Here is a 9,774-nt window from a genome sequence, read left to right on the forward strand (position 1 = left end):
TGTTCCCCGACGTGTTTCGTGCCCTCTGCACTTAATCATGGGTGTAGACTACTGGTTCTGTGAGACGACTTCGCCTTTCATGCTCTCAGACCACGCCCGGTGGGCGTCGCCACAACGAGTGGCTTTCTGGTCCATGTAGTCTCTTTGTAGTCTTTGTTGTCTCACGCTCCTCCTTTTGTTGTATTGCCCCAGTGGGTTGCGGTACACCAGTCCTTCTGACACCAGCCGTTCTCTCCCCCAAATGCAGCTACCAGATCCCTCTACCGCAATGTCGGGTGACACCACGGCAGGACTGTAAAACAGCGGGGCTCTTCCCGCGGTCCAGGCGGAACCGCAAACATTCAGAAACAAAGGTTGCCTGCTGAGGAAAGAGCCCACACCTGGTACTTCTTTGGCTGACAAAATTTATTTGAGGGTGCTGCATGCAGAATTCGCGATGGCTCGCTCAATGGAAGTCTCTGTTCCCCGACGCGTTTCGTGCCCTCTGCACTTAATCATGGGTGTAGACTACTGGTTCTGTGAGACGACTTCGCCTTTCATGCTCTCAGACCACGCCCGGTGGGCGTCGCCACAACGAGTGGCTTTCTGGTCCATGTAGTCTCTTTGTAGTCTTTGTTGTCTCACGCTCCTCCTTTTGTTGTATTGCCCCAGTGGGTTGCGGTACACCAGTCCTTCTGACACCAGCCGTTCTCTCCCCCAAATGCAGCTACCAGATCCCTCTACCGCAATGTCGGGTGACACCACGGCAGGACTGTAAAACAGCGGGGCTCTTCCCGCGGTCCAGGCGGAACCGCAAACATTCAGAAACAAAGGTTGCCTGCTGAGGAAAGAGCCCACACCTGGTACTTCTTTGGCTGACAAAATTTATTTGAGGGTGCTGCATGCAGAATTCGCGATGGCTCGCTCAATGGAAGTCTCTGTTCCCCGACGCGTTTCGTGCCCTCTGCACTTAATCATGGGTGTAGACTACTGGTTCTGTGAGACGACTTCGCCTTTCATGCTCTCAGACCACGCCCGGTGGGCGTCGCCACAACGAGTGGCTTTCTGGTCCATGTAGTCTCTTTGTAGTCTTTGTTGTCTCACGCTCCTCCTTTTGTTGTATTGCCCCAGTGGGTTGCGGTACACCAGTCCTTCTGACACCAGCCGTTCTCTCCCCCAAATGCAGCTACCAGATCCCTCTACCGCAATGTCGGGTGACACCACGGCAGGACTGTAAAACAGCGGGGCTCTTCCCGCGGTCCAGGCGGAACCGCAAACATTCAGAAACAAAGGTTGCCTGCTGAGGAAAGAGCCCACACCTGGTACTTCTTTGGCTGACAAAATTTATTTGAGGGTGCTGCATGCAGAATTCGCGATGGCTCGCTCAATGGAAGTCTCTGTTCCCCGACGCGTTTCGTGCCCTCTGCACTTAATCATGGGTGTAGACTACTGGTTCTGTGAGACGACTTCGCCTTTCATGCTCTCAGACCACGCCCGGTGGGCGTCGCCACAACGAGTGGCTTTCTGGTCCATGTAGTCTCTTTGTAGTCTTTGTTGTCTCACGCTCCTCCTTTTGTTGTATTGCCCCAGTGGGTTGCGGTACACCAGTCCTTCTGACACCAGCCCTTCTCTCCCCCAAATGCAGCTACCAGATCCCTCTACCGCAATGTCGGGTGACACCACGGCAGGACTGTAAAACAGCGGGGCTCTTCCCGCGGTCCAGGCGGAACCGCAAACATTCAGAAACAAAGGTTGCCTGCTGAGGAAAGAGCCCACACCTGGTACTTCTTTGGCTGACAAAATTTATTTGAGGGTGCTGCATGCAGAATTCGCGATGGCTCGCTCAATGGAAGTCTCTGTTCCCCGACGCGTTTCGTGCCCTCTGCACTTAATCATGGGTGTAGACTACTGGTTCTGTGAGACGACTTCGCCTTTCATGCTCTCAGACCACGCCCGGTGGGCGTCGCCACAACGAGTGGCTTTCTGGTCCATGTAGTCTCTTTGTAGTCTTTGTTGTCTCACGCTCCTCCTTTTGTTGTATTGCCCCAGTGGGTTGCGGTACACCAGTCCTTCTGACACCAGCCGTTCTCTCCCCCAAATGCAGCTACCAGATCCCTCTACCGCAATGTCGGGTGACACCACGGCAGGACTGTAAAACAGCGGGGCTCTTCCCGCGGTCCAGGCGGAACCGCAAACATTCAGAAACAAAGGTTGCCTGCTGAGGAAAGAGCCCACACCTGGTACTTCTTTGGCTGACAAAATTTATTTGAGGGTGCTGCATGCAGAATTCGCGATGGCTCGCTCAATGGAAGTCTCTGTTCCCCGACGCGTTTCGTGCCCTCTGCACTTAATCATGGGTGTAGACTACTGGTTCTGTGAGACGACTTCGCCTTTCATGCTCTCAGACCACGCCCGGTGGGCGTCGCCACAACGAGTGGCTTTCTGGTCCATGTAGTCTCTTTGTAGTCTTTGTTGTCTCACGCTCCTCCTTTTGTTGTATTGCCCCAGTGGGTTGCGGTACACCAGTCCTTCTGACACCAGCCGTTCTCTCCCCCAAATGCAGCTACCAGATCCCTCTACCGCAATGTCGGGTGACACCACGGCAGGACTGTAAAACAGCGGGGCTCTTCCCGCGGTCCAGGCGGAACCGCAAACATTCAGAAACAAAGGTTGCCTGCTGAGGAAAGAGCCCACACCTGGTACTTCTTTGGCTGACAAAATTTATTTGAGGGTGCTGCATGCAGAATTCGCGATGGCTCGCTCAATGGAAGTCTCTGTTCCCCGACGCGTTTCGTGCCCTCTGCACTTAATCATGGGTGTAGACTACTGGTTCTGTGAGACGACTTCGCCTTTCATGCTCTCAGACCACGCCCGGTGGGCGTCGCCACAACGAGTGGCTTTCTGGTCCATGTAGTCTCTTTGTAGTCTTTGTTGTCTCACGCTCCTCCTTTTGTTGTATTGCCCCAGTGGGTTGCGGTACACCAGTCCTTCTGACACCAGCCGTTCTCTCCCCCAAATGCAGCTACCAGATCCCTCTACCGCAATGTCGGGTGACACCACGGCAGGACTGTAAAACAGCGGGGCTCTTCCCGCGGTCCAGGCGGAACCGCAAACATTCAGAAACAAAGGTTGCCTGCTGAGGAAAGAGTGGTCTGAGAGCATGAAAGGCGAAGTCGTCTCACAGAACCAGTAGTCTACACCCATGATTAAGTGCAGAGGGCACGAAACGCGTCGGGGAACAGAGACTTCCATTGAGCGAGCCATCGCGAATTCTGCATGCAGCACCCTCAAATAAATTTTGTCAGCCAAAGAAGTACCAGGTGTGGGCTCTTTCCTCAGCAGGCAACCTTTGTTTCTGAATGTTTGCGGTTCCGCCTGGACCGCGGGAAGAGCCCCGCTGTTTTACAGTCCTGCCGTGGTGTCACCCGACATTGCGGTAGAGGGATCTGGTAGCTGCATTTGGGGGAGAGAACGGCTGGTGTCAGAAGGACTGGTGTACCGCAACCCACTGGGGCAATACAACAAAAGGAGGAGCGTGAGACAACAAAGACTACAAAGAGACTACATGGACCAGAAAGCCACTCGTTGTGGCGACGCCCACCGGGCGTGGTCTGAGAGCATGAAAGGCGAAGTCGTCTCACAGAACCAGTAGTCTACACCCATGATTAAGTGCAGAGGGCACGAAACGCGTCGGGGAACAGAGACTTCCATTGAGCGAGCCATCGCGAATTCTGCATGCAGCACCCTCAAATAAATTTTGTCAGCCAAAGAAGTACCAGGTGTGGGCTCTTTCCTCAGCAGGCAACCTTTGTTTCTGAATGTTTGCGGTTCCGCCTGGACCGCGGGAAGAGCCCCGCTGTTTTACAGTCCTGCCGTGGTGTCACCCGACATTGCGGTAGAGGGATCTGGTAGCTGCATTTGGGGGAGAGAACGGCTGGTGTCAGAAGGACTGGTGTACCGCAACCCACTGGGGCAATACAACAAAAGGAGGAGCGTGAGACAACAAAGACTACAAAGAGACTACATGGACCAGAAAGCCACTCGTTGTGGCGACGCCCACCGGGCGTGGTCTGAGAGCATGAAAGGCGAAGTCGTCTCACAGAACCAGTAGTCTACACCCATGATTAAGTGCAGAGGGCACGAAACGCGTCGGGGAACAGAGACTTCCATTGAGCGAGCCATCGCGAATTCTGCATGCAGCACCCTCAAATAAATTTTGTCAGCCAAAGAAGTACCAGGTGTGGGCTCTTTCCTCAGCAGGCAACCTTTGTTTCTGAATGTTTGCGGTTCCGCCTGGACCGCGGGAAGAGCCCCGCTGTTTTACAGTCCTGCCGTGGTGTCACCCGACATTGCGGTAGAGGGATCTGGTAGCTGCATTTGGGGGAGAGAACGGCTGGTGTCAGAAGGACTGGTGTACCGCAACCCACTGGGGCAATACAACAAAAGGAGGAGCGTGAGACAACAAAGACTACAAAGAGACTACATGGACCAGAAAGCCACTCGTTGTGGCGACGCCCACCGGGCGTGGTCTGAGAGCATGAAAGGCGAAGTCGTCTCACAGAACCAGTAGTCTACACCCATGATTAAGTGCAGAGGGCACGAAACGCGTCGGGGAACAGAGACTTCCATTGAGCGAGCCATCGCGAATTCTGCATGCAGCACCCTCAAATAAATTTTGTCAGCCAAAGAAGTACCAGGTGTGGGCTCTTTCCTCAGCAGGCAACCTTTGTTTCTGAATGTTTGCGGTTCCGCCTGGACCGCGGGAAGAGCCCCGCTGTTTTACAGTCCTGCCGTGGTGTCACCCGACATTGCGGTAGAGGGATCTGGTAGCTGCATTTGGGGGAGAGAACGGCTGGTGTCAGAAGGACTGGTGTACCGCAACCCACTGGGGCAATACAACAAAAGGAGGAGCGTGAGACAACAAAGACTACAAAGAGACTACATGGACCAGAAAGCCACTCGTTGTGGCGACGCCCACCGGGCGTGGTCTGAGAGCATGAAAGGCGAAGTCGTCTCACAGAACCAGTAGTCTACACCCATGATTAAGTGCAGAGGGCACGAAACGCGTCGGGGAACAGAGACTTCCATTGAGCGAGCCATCGCGAATTCTGCATGCAGCACCCTCAAATAAATTTTGTCAGCCAAAGAAGTACCAGGTGTGGGCTCTTTCCTCAGCAGGCAACCTTTGTTTCTGAATGTTTGCGGTTCCGCCTGGACCGCGGGAAGAGCCCCGCTGTTTTACAGTCCTGCCGTGGTGTCACCCGACATTGCGGTAGAGGGATCTGGTAGCTGCATTTGGGGGAGAGAACGGCTGGTGTCAGAAGGACTGGTGTACCGCAACCCACTGGGGCAATACAACAAAAGGAGGAGCGTGAGACAACAAAGACTACAAAGAGACTACATGGACCAGAAAGCCACTCGTTGTGGCGACGCCCACCGGGCGTGGTCTGAGAGCATGAAAGGCGAAGTCGTCTCACAGAACCAGTAGTCTACACCCATGATTAAGTGCAGAGGGCACGAAACGCGTCGGGGAACAGAGACTTCCATTGAGCGAGCCATCGCGAATTCTGCATGCAGCACCCTCAAATAAATTTTGTCAGCCAAAGAAGTACCAGGTGTGGGCTCTTTCCTCAGCAGGCAACCTTTGTTTCTGAATATATATATATATATATATATATATATATATATATATATATATATATATATATATATATATATATATATATATATACACTTTCAGAGTATTTGCCTGCTTCTCCGCCCAGAGGCCCACTAGGATTTTAATGTACTTTCATACAGGGCTGAACTATAGTGCCCACTGTGGTAGTACTGCGCTATTCATCATAAAGAGACTACAGGTACCTGCATGCCATCAGAGAAACACACAACTGTGAAATAATTAGCGCATGTGCTCAAGTATCGTAGCAACAGCTTCTACTGTTGTTCTTCACTGGCCTCAAAACGCGTTAGGAAGATGTCGTAATTAAAACTTTGGACGGAGCCAGCATGGTGTGAGTTTTTTATGTCCCACACAACGGCGAGATCCTACAGCAGGGCAACTTGTGTTTTTTGGATATATATATATATATATATATATATATATATATATATACCTATATATACCTCGCAGCGCTCCACCCCTCAGGTGAAATACAAAGCATGAACCAACTTTGTTTCAGCATACAGTTTATTTCCCAAATAAACAGCTAGTCATGACGCGTTTCGACCGTCCCTGCGGCCTTGGTCACATGACAATGCAATATGGTCAGCCCATTTTAAAGTGCAAGTGCATCACATGTCTAAATGGACATAGAAAAAATACTTTCAGTATAAATACTGTTAAAAAAGTCAAATGCAGTTTCTCACTTCTATCCGTATAAATACGATAGCTTGTTTGTGCAAATATATATCCATGGCATGTGCCAGAAACATGTGGAACAGCAGCATTAATTATCCAAATTGGCACTTACTTTTGATCTCCTCAATGTCACCTATGGTTTTTTCAGTGAATTTCAAAGGTTTTTTAAATGATAATTCCTAACTATCCCCTGCCTGAAATCTATGGTTTTTTCACTGAATTTTAAAGGTTTTTTAAATGACAGTTCCTAATTATAATGTTCACCACTTGCCCATACTTTCACGAGAAGCAAAATCTGTAATGCTACCTAAAAAAACAGGCAATAGTTCCACTTACCAATAACAAATTAACATCAACATGTCCAGTATGTACTGCGTAAATTACATCCAACTTATATCCATATTTAAAGAGGAATATGTGATAGAGGTACTAATTATAAACTTCCAACACCCTACAAAATCACAACACTTAGCGCCACGACCACAACAACCACCCCTCCTGACCGCTCCCTCTCTACTACCTCAGACGCAGTGCAAAACAGGACAATGGACCAACCCAAAATAATATATCCCCTCAACAGCATACTAGCTCAATGTTCAGAGATGTGGCAATCAACTATGTATAAGAGAAGGAATTCGCACATCAACAATAATGCACACAATGCTAATACTACCGGTGATATGCTATACACGACAAACTATAGAAACCAAAAACGTTTCCGTGTGTAGATATACCATTAATACGTGTAGTATACCACACAGTGGATGCAACCATATTATCTCAGACACTGGGGAATATTTCGGTCATGGAGCTGTGATTTTCCCTCCCTTAAAGCAGAAGCGGAGTGGGCTGGTCCAACATACGAAACATCAGCGTAAGACTATAAATAATTAGCCCACGTCTTGGCCGTGGTTCTCTTCTGCAAAGACAACAGACTCTGCCACAGCGTAGGTCCGCACCCTGCCACGTGGCTGCTGCCATGACCACATGCCTCCTCGATACAGGTCCATTGTGAGCTCAGCACCACAACACCGCAGATTTATGTCTGTATCGACTACTGCCTTCGATCTACACTGTGGATAGCAGGGTTCACAACTTGAATTCAGATTTGGATCTACACTACGCACAGCATTGAAGGTATCCTTCATTTATGTAAGGCAGAGACAATTCTAGTCTATGTCCTCAGACTTTGTTAAAATAAGTGATACAAATTTGTTGACGGTATCTGTGCTGAGTACTGCCTTCGATCTACAGTGTGGTCAGTAGAGTTGACAACTTGATACCAGTTGCTCATCAGCACTACAGAGAACATTGAATTCAGTCTTGATTTATTTAAAGCAGAGACAATTGTACTATGTCCTTAGATTTTGTCAAAGTATGAATAGTAGGAAATTCAGCCTTCATTTATTTAATGCAGAGACAATTCTACTATATGTCTTCAGATTTTGTTTAAATAAGTGACAAAAAGCATTCCTCCATGTCTGTGTCAACAGCTACCTTTGATCTACACTACGGACAGCAGGGTTCACAATTTGAATTCAGCTTTCCATCTACATTACCGACAACATTCAAGCTAGCCTTGATTTATGTAAGGCAGAGACAATTTTGTTAATGGATGCCACAAAAACATTCCTCAATGTCTGTACTAAGTACTGCCTTCAAATATACACTGCAATCAACAGAGTTCACTACTTGATACTAGAAGCGCATCAGCACTACAGAAAACATTAAATTCATTGTCGATTTATTTAAGGCAGAGACAATTGTACTGTGTCCTCAGATTTTGTTAACGTATGTGACAAAAAATCATTTGTCGATATCTGTGCTGAGTACTGCCTTCGATCTCCAGTGCGGTCAGCACGGTTCACAACTTCAATTCAGCTTTGAATCTATACTACGGACAGCATGAAATTTAGCCTTGATTAATTTAAGGTAGAGATAATTGTACTTTATGTCCTCACATTGTGTTAAAGGATATGACAAAAAGAATTTCTTGATGTTTGTGATAACTACTGCCTTCGATCTACATTGTGAGTGCTAACGATTCAGGTGGAATGGCGATTTCAAATGACGCATTCCAGTAGGCAAGAGACATTGTACCAGTGCGACCCCCCCAGAACCACGAATCATCGCAGCTTGCGCACACGCTGAGTTCTTCAGGTACGACTAACTCACTGCACCACAAGTCATCTCCCCATGGCCTTATTAACCGCATGCGCGCTAGCGGTTTTCCCGCTGCGCGCTGCGATTTTGAAAACCCGCGTTACATGAGGAGCTCAGCTCGTCATCCGCGTAGCGCAGGTTACGCTCATGACGTGCTCAGCTCATCATGACCGTAGAAGGGGTTAAGGCAGTATTCACTAGGCAAAAAACATTGCTCCCACTGCGGCCTGCCCGGACCATGCATCATCGCAGGTTACGTACACACTCAGTGCCAAAGCTACTTCTAACTCAGTGCACCATAATTCATCGCCACGTGACTATATTGAGCCAGATGTCTTATTTGCGAGAAAACATATAGTTTTTGGAGATCTACTGCAACTTTCTCCTGTGAAAGGACAACTAGTATTTATAAGAAAACTTGATTGTAAAGACTTTGCTACCAGTGCATCCTGCTCGGAGCACGCATCATCGCAGGCTCCACAGAACTTTGTTGCTTCAGGTGCCACTAACTCTGTGCACCACTTATCATCGCTGGCTGAACATACTAAATTACCAATACTGTGCAGCTCTAATCAACGCCACCCAGTCGTCGGCTCTTGCTAACCGCTGCCTTCTGAATACCCTACGGTCATCAGAGCTCATAATTAATTACACTGTTGATTTATTATTTGCAGAGTACAATACCAAACTAAGCATAACATTTATCAAAACCTATACAATATCGCTTTATTTTGCTTCCTTTAAGAACTACTTTTATATCTCTCATAGATTTAGTTGAATAATAAAATTCACGCTACAAGTGCAAAGGCACACTTAATGATACTCTACACTGTGGACAGCATAGGTCACAATTTGAACCTCACTTTTTCTTCATTGAAAACCCAAATTTCGTTTTTTGGAGACAAAAATGTCTACACCACTGGAAGAATCATCTAATTCTGAAAATTTTGTTGTCAACGAATTGATTACCAACCATGGTACTTTTTTCCCCTCAAAGTACATGCAGTCCAGTATGCAACAGTCAATGCTTTGAGTGCAGCCCGTTCAGACCACGCATCATCGCAGGATGAGCACACGCTAAACACCAGACGTACCACTAACTGAGGACACCTTAAATAATCACCACAAGGCTATCTTAAGTCAAAATTCAGTAGTCACAAAACATTATCCCCAGTGCGGTCTGCCCGGACCACGTATCATCACAGGTTATGTACACACTCAGTCCCAAAGGTACTACTAACTGAGTGCACCATAATTCATTGCCACATAGCCGT

This window comes from Lissotriton helveticus, chromosome 2_1 (genome assembly GCF_964261635.1).
Source record: "Lissotriton helveticus chromosome 2_1, aLisHel1.1, whole genome shotgun sequence".
Classification (NCBI taxonomy): Eukaryota; Metazoa; Chordata; class Amphibia; order Caudata; family Salamandridae; genus Lissotriton; species Lissotriton helveticus.